Source organism: Lactuca virosa, chromosome 6 (genome assembly GCF_052849685.1).
Source record: "Lactuca virosa cultivar CGN04683 chromosome 6, Lactuca_virosa_CGN04683_v6, whole genome shotgun sequence".
NCBI classification, from domain to species: Eukaryota; Viridiplantae; Streptophyta; class Magnoliopsida; order Asterales; family Asteraceae; genus Lactuca; species Lactuca virosa.
Genome location: NC_136431.1, coordinates 155684322 through 155692586, shown reverse-complemented (window position 1 = coordinate 155692586; position 8265 = coordinate 155684322).

Sequence of the window (8265 nt, the reverse complement as noted above, 5' to 3'; positions counted from 1 at the left end):
GTGAACCGTTTGAGGCATCACACTTGGGGTGCTAATCTCTTGAAAAGCCAAAATTCAACAAGCTAAAACAAGAGGTAATCTTCTAACTTGATTTTATGTTTCAAATATAAAATTGTATGCTAGCTGTAGGTTTCATACTTTGGATAGTTTTTGTTGCATGTATAACTAGAGAAAACTTAGATCCAAAGCATTAGGGTTGTATGTGCACCATAAGAGTGTTATAGTACATAAAACCCATCATATACAACATACACTTAACAATTTAACATAATCAAGTAGCACATATCAAGCAAATCCGTAGGCTATAAGACATCACATAAGTCGGGAAATACTATCATACTGTTCGTGAAGAGATCCTTAACATATCTACTAGCATGGATTTCTAACAATTCACATATCAACAATCTAAAATTCAGCATATAAAATAAGTACGAATATTTTGGGAATCACTTTCCTGTTCGGGCTCTGGCTGACTGTACACATCATATATTCTTGTAAAACCAAGGTTAAGTCAGAGATCCATGTTCATAATCCCAAGCCAACAATCAAACATGAGCATGACAAGAGACTGATCCCATGTATTCAAACCAACCGTTTTATTAAAATTTCTTTTTGAAAACATTTGTGAATATTCTCGGATCCTAGTTTAAGTTTGGATTCACACAAGTGTTCCTCCAAATCACTCAAACCAGGGATCTGATACCAACTTGTAACATCCCAATTTCACAAACAAAATTTTCATTTTTAATTAAGGTAGGACATCATTTTCATAAAACCCCAAGTTAAGAAATTCATTTGTTCATTCACAACTAATTAGGAAAACTGGTTATTAGGATATAAATGCGGAACCCCGATGTTTTTGACACGTGTGTACAGTCACACCTTCGCCTTCACGCAGTCACGAACGGTACCTGAAAATGTTTAATCCACAACCGTAATCCAAAGCTTAGTGAGTTCCCTCAAAATACGACACACCATAATATATATACAATGCATGCACACATGAGCCTTCAGTCTGTCTCACCCTCCTCGTAAGGTCTACAACATGCTTGGACCACTCTCCCACAACATACATTTATCCACACATAACCTGTAGCACACCGTTGGACCACCCGGGTATCTTGGCCTACTGCATACAACAGGACCGCCTCAACCCACCACCCAATATGTCGACATATGTAAAAAATAAGCAATCAAGTAAACACATAAACACATGCAAATACCTACACCAGTCTACCTGTCTAACATCTCACCACTGCATACTAGGCCTCATACAGTACACTACACCACTACCTACAGATCTCCAAGGAATGCATAGTTATATGTAACCAGAGGTGAGATAGACATTCAAATAGGTGATCCCACTCTAGAGCCACAACCAAACAAGGAACATGCAAGAAAGCCTAGATCAAGAGTTCTCAGGCTATCCTACGTGACTACATACAACCCCTAGGGAATTCCGCTAGACGATTACCCATCTAATGGTACTCTAACCAGCATACCACTACTCCTATAGCCTAACACACAAGGATATACACTGTAACACAGTATAGAGATGAAATTTGCCTAAAATACAGAACTTGATAACATTGCAACACTCTCAAATCCTCGCACCGGACAATCCTCCAAAACGATGGTCACCCAATTAAAGAACACACCTTGAAAAACAACCCAAAACTATAGGGTAAACCCAAAGTCAAACTGGTCAAAAGTCAACAGTCAACAGGTCAATGAATCCCACATTGTGGCAAGCTCTTGGCCACGTCGTGGCCAACAAAGGACAAAACAGTTAGGCATCTGGGCACCTTCATGTCGTGGAAAGCCCTTGGCCACGTATTGGTTTCTATCAGAATGCCAAAATCTTTATTAAGTGCTTAATCCTTACAGATCTAAAACCATAACTCCATATTTACTTTTTTTTCAATAACTTAATGGATAAAGTTCACAACTTTATCCATTGAGACTTTATTCTAAGGCTAGATCTATAATCCTAAGTCTGTTAAGTCCTTAATGGAGCCATAAATTATGCATGGACACAATGTAACTCCAACATGACTCATTTTTCCCTTTCTTCAGAACATATTGACCAGAGAGGAGCCATACTAAGTTCTGGAGTTCCTCGAACTCCAAGAGCATCCATGGAAGGGACCAAAACCACCCAAATATGACCTCAAACTTGAATCTAGAAGAATAAGTGCCAAGGTATGAACCTTATACCTCCATCAAATCAAAAATCTAAAGAGTATGTTGGATCCAAGCTTGCTCTTTGCTCCCTTGCACCAAGATGAACCTCTCCTTTCCCCAAACGACACCAAAATCCAAATAATAAGCTCTAAATCAAGAAATCAAGCCAGTAACCAAGTATGGAGGCGAGGTTTTCGTTTGGAAGGGTTAGAGGTAGAAGAGGATGGCCTAAACCTTGAGTTTAGGTGCTTAAATATGGAAGAAACTCTAAAAATCATGGGCTTGGGCTTCAGCATCTTCCACGCCGTGTCACCCTTTGTAACATCCCAAAAATCATGACCAAAAAATTCATTTTTAATTATTAAATAAACCATAGTTATCGAAATCATTCCATCCAAAAACATAAGTTATAGTATCAAATCAAAGTATCATATCAAAACATCAAAGTGAACATCCCAGGCTAAACATTGTGGTGTGTGCAAAGCAGTCATCCCGAGCTCTTCCCTTTGCTACCGGCAGTACGAAGCTTAGTGAATTTCCCCCAAACTACCACATACCATACACATAATCATGCTACTAGGAGTTATGGGGCCCCGCCCACACTCAAGGAGATACAGGCCCCGCCCACACTTGACTAACTAGGAGATACGGGCCTCGCCCACACTCGCATGACGGGCCCCGCCCAAACGAGATACGGGCCCCGCCCACACTCGCATTACAATGAGATACGGGCCCCGCCTACACTCACATAATAATAAGATATGGTCCCCGCCCACACTCACATAACAATGAGATACGGGGCCCATCCACACTCACATACGTAAACAAACACATACATGTATCACACAGACAACAAGTATTACAACCTACCAAACATACTACTAACCATACTCAAGTACTGATGAGATATGGGCCTCGTCCACACTCTATGAGATACGGGTCTCGCCCACACTCTATGAGATACGGGCCTTGCCCACACTCTATGAGATACGGGCCCCACCCACACTCACATTCCTAACAACACATACAGGTATCACACAGACAACAAATATAGCAATCCAACAATCTGACTGATATCTATACTCAGGTAATAATGAGATACGGGCCCCGCCCATACTCCGTGTTCCTATCAAGAACATATAAACTACACGGACTGGCATTGGTGCCTTCGACCCGTTCAAACCAGGAGGAAACTCACCTCGCACTGCTGAAGTCCCGTGAATAAATCTTTGGCTGCTGGCTGACAGATCCCCGAACTGTCAATCATCAAAACAAAACCCAATTAACCATTTTGGTTTCAATTCATTACCATAAACCCACACTTGGGGTAAAAGGACCATTTTACCCCTAACCTAGCTTGGTCCAAGACCAAGGCCCAAAATCATTCTCTGAAGGCCCAAAAGTCAAATAAAACCAAGGCCCAACTTTCCAAATTGGGCCCAAATCCCTCACATGGTCCTTACCCTAAAGCACATCCAAATATTGTAGTCCATATACTTGTTCTTGGATGGCCCATCAATAGCCCAATCACCAAAGCCCAACAGAAAGGCCCAACTCAAGGCCCAAACAAAATTAAGGTTTTCACATAAAATGACGATTAGGGTTAAGTGCTCTTACTTAACCTATTAAGGACTTAATCCATCAAGTCCATCACTCCACTAGGCCATTCATACAATGTAGTCAGACATAATTCAAAATTCCAATCTAACAAACGCGGGTCCCGACAAACCCCAAACTAACGTTTCCAAAATTAGGGTTTTCTAAATGCTAATTAGGGTTTCCAACCCAATCACAAGCCAACTACGTCCAAGATTAAGCTATTGGGCCGATTAGGGTTTCACTAGGTCGAGCACCACCCACTTCCACCTCGGGCGCTGGTGGTCGACGGTGGCTCTGTTGGGTTTTAAGCACTATAACACTCCTATGGTGCACATGCAACCCTAGATGCTTTGGATCTATGTTTTCTCTAATTATACATGCAATTTGAATTTTCCAAAGCATACATCCTAACTAGCATACAATAGAGGATATACCATATAAAATTAAGTTAGATGACTACCTCTTGATGTAGTTTGTAGTTCTTGGCCTTTCAAGAGATTAACACCTCAAGTGTGATGCCTCAAATGGTTCACAAACACCATGAACAAAGGAGGACTTTGAGAGAGAGGTTAAGCACCACCAAAATCGGCTAGGGTTCTCTTAGAACTCTTAGAATGCTTAGGTTCAACCGATTTTGGCTAAGGGATAACACATATATAGTGTAGGATTCCAAGAGTCATGGGTAAACCCTAATCCATACACTTAGGTTATGATCCATATCTCATGTGGGCTAACTCTTCATGGATACTTACATAAAACTTAGCCCAACATGGATCAATAGCCAAACAGTATATATATCACTGATTACATAATCAGTCCCTGTCAATTCAATTAGTCTCTTTTGATCACTAAATTAATTCCAAATTAATTCTTGATCAATACTAATTAAATAATATGATTGGGGCCTATTTAAGGGCACTTATAGCCTCATTTGCGGCTATACCTCCCTGAGAATAAACCCTAATTGGCCTGTGAGTTTAGAGAAAGAGTTTTTGAGCTAATCTTTAGTGTTTGGTGCATTTTTCGAAGAGAAGAGAAGGATTCTAAGCCAAGAGACGAGAAGGAGCTGTTGGATCTGTGGTTATTTCACCTTAGAGCTTCTGGGAAAGGTATAAAGCTTGCACCTTTCTCATTTTGTTGAGTAGATCTCATGATTTTGGGAGTTTAGGGCTTTTTCTATCTAATATGAGGACCTAGAGTGTTTTGAGTTCACGTTGAGGTTTGAACTTCAGATCTAGACCATGTGAGGTCCCTAGAGCCCAAAAGTCCCTACTTTATTCAGCCATAATAATGCTATTGAGTGAAAAACCTTTTTTAAGGTGTGTTTTGGCATTTCAAGCCCTAAGTGCCATGCATGGACGTAAAGTCTGTGACTTTACATGATAAATGAGCCTTGAGAGTGTAGATCTAGAGTTTGGGAAGGTTTTCTGCCTTGAAATCGTCTGAATGAGAAAAGAGTCTGAATGGACTCGCCGAGTCTAGGAGCCGACTCGACGAGTCGGTTAGGGTTTGTCCCGATGAGTTGGTTATGTTGTTGCTCGGTGAGTTAGGGGTTAACTCGACGAGCTGGACCCTCACAAAGACTTCTGAAGAACGACTGGACTCGACGAGTCACATGAGTGCACTCGGCGAGTCAGGTCAAACTGGGACTGTTGACTCGAGTTTGACTTATGTTAACTTAGGGTTTGGTCAACATAAGTAATGGAGACCATGGAGGGGTAAAATGGTCTTTTACCCATCCCAAGAGTTAGAGAAAATGAGAGAACAACCTTTGGTGTAATTGAGTATGATTAGAGTATTGATTAGAGATACGTATCTAATGTGTTAGGCGGAGGCTAGTTCGAGATTCCCGAGTACGAGACTTTTCCTTGCTAGCTTACGAGGTGAGTCTTCTCTTTATACTTACCTTGAGTGGTAACATATGTGTGACCAGAGGGTCTTATGTGCATATACTATGTATTGAGATATCCTGCTATTTGTCTTTGTGATATGTACGCTGTGTATTATATTGAGTTGCTGAGTTGAAGGACCGCAGGGTCCATCTGAGTTGTGGGGCCAGAGGGTCCCACTGAGACACATTTGACCAGAGGGTCTTATCTGAGTATAGCCATGAGAGGTTGATGAGGTATGAGTGGTATTTTGGGGAACTCACTAAGCTTTATGCTTACCGTGTCATGTGTTATGTGTTTCAGGTACTTCTCAGGATCACGGGAAGGCACCGGCTTGATTGTACACACATCAGAGATTTGAGTCATGTTTTGAGAGGATCCTGGATTTGTTATACATACAGTTTTTGGATATGTGTTTTGATGACTTGATATTATGACACTTGAGATGTTTTGAATTGAGAAAAATGTGTTTTAAATTTGAAATTTTGGTTTGAAAATTTACGTTGTTACACTTTTCAACATAACATTCATATATGTCCTTGACTAAATTTGATTAAAATCTCAATCTAAACTTTTAGAATTGAAATGAAGTATGAATTCCTCTCCCTTAATTATAGCAAAACAACTTTTCAAACCATGCAACTTTACGAATTGAAACTTTTGTTTTCTATAATTAACATTGCTAACTTGCAACACTTACCATAATGATTATGCTCCCACTAGCATAACAATTATTTCTTTAATAGCATAACACTTATGCTCCCACTAGCTTTGACATGTACTCAGAAATAAGCTGGACTTCTAGAAATCAATACTTTTTGATTTTCTTACCAAAGTTCAGATTTCTGATACAAGATCCTTCGATAAGACTTTATCTAGGCTTCTCAAACTTATACACCTTTCCTTAGATAGCTCACATGTGTGTCTAAACAATTTTAGAACTTACAACAATAAGTCTAAAATGTTTAGACCTTTTGCCATTTCTCATAATTCAAACTATGAAGAGGGATGCCGTAATCATAATCGAATTTGAGAATGCAAATATCACAAATGCTATCTCCTTAAAATATACTTAGTGAAAATGTTTCCTGACAATCATTTTCATGAAGCAGAGAGAAACCTTTGTCACTTAGATTAATGGTGTATGTGTTCCTATCCATGTGAATTTTTCATAACCATATTCACAAGACAAGGTTAGTGACAAATCCAAACTCATATGGACTGAACTTGTTGAATCTTAATTTATTGCCACTGGCAGCACAAGGGCCTACCATTTCTTCCAAGTTGTTATGCAAACAATTGAGAACTCATAGAACTCACATGCGTAGTCAACTTTAACTGGAATGGAATAGAAACAAGAATACGTCAACACGATAGGTTATAAACCTTAAGTCGTGTGCTAATGATTAATAACATGTTTATTATTGATTTGTTCTTGAAACTTTTCAAGATCCTTAAGACTCCCACTGAACTCTTGACATATAAGATTCTTTTGTCAAGAACATTCATTGACAAACAAATATTCAAGGGTTAGTGCGGTTTCTTATCAAGACAAACACTTCTGACAATCGGTCTTGGTTGATCTTTGTTTTATCCAAAAATCACAACTTACCAATTTCAAATGTACAAGAGTAAAAAGCATTTTACTCTACATTTGATAAGTGTTATAAACCTTTCTTAAGATTATGTCACTGAAGTTACAATCTTGGAGTATGACTCTAAGACTTGATTTTGGAACGAAATATGATTCACCTTTTGATTTAACCATTTCAACAATTTACGATTCCTCTTCTTAGCCATACAAATGAACTTAGAGGATCAATTGCAATGTGGTTCCATAATCACTAAGAGGATCATAAAACACGATACTCAATACTCTCCCTTCCTTTCAGATTGGAGAAACTTTTATCTTTCTGCCTAATTTGATTATTCTTATTCGTTCTGCTATACATTGAAACTTTTCCAATGACTTAGAATTATACTTAATCTTGTAAGCATAACCATATTTACTAAACTTTAGTAAATCCAGACGAATAGTCTTATCGTTCTTTGTGGTGGACCCGACCGACGCACAACCAAGTGTACCTGATCCCCTAGTCCTTCACTTGACTCACATATACATGTGAACAAGGAATTAATCTTAATTTCCCAAATATGAAGGTTTTCATTCATCATACAATACAAGTTGCATGATTCCAAGTTTCTATCCAATTGAAACTTGGTGATGAAAATCTTTCCTTATTTGGTAAATTTAGACACTACCACAAACGAAAAAAATCAAATCCGTATCGCTAAAAATAGAAACATACAAACATCAATTTTCACAAGTGTCATTGCAAGGAAATATAAATAAGATAAAATCAAAATTCTTTATTTATTTATAAAACGCGGAAAATCTTGTCCTTACAATGCAAGTACATATGAAAACTATGTCGCTACATATTTCTAAGCAATCTGTCATAACTCCTAAGCAGCAGCTCAAGATTCTGAACATTGAACTATGCGATCGAAATCCATCTCTTCGCGATAAGAATCAGCTTACTCTTCTTTCAAGCTTCCTTTCTCTTTTTGATCCTACAAAACATCAAAATGA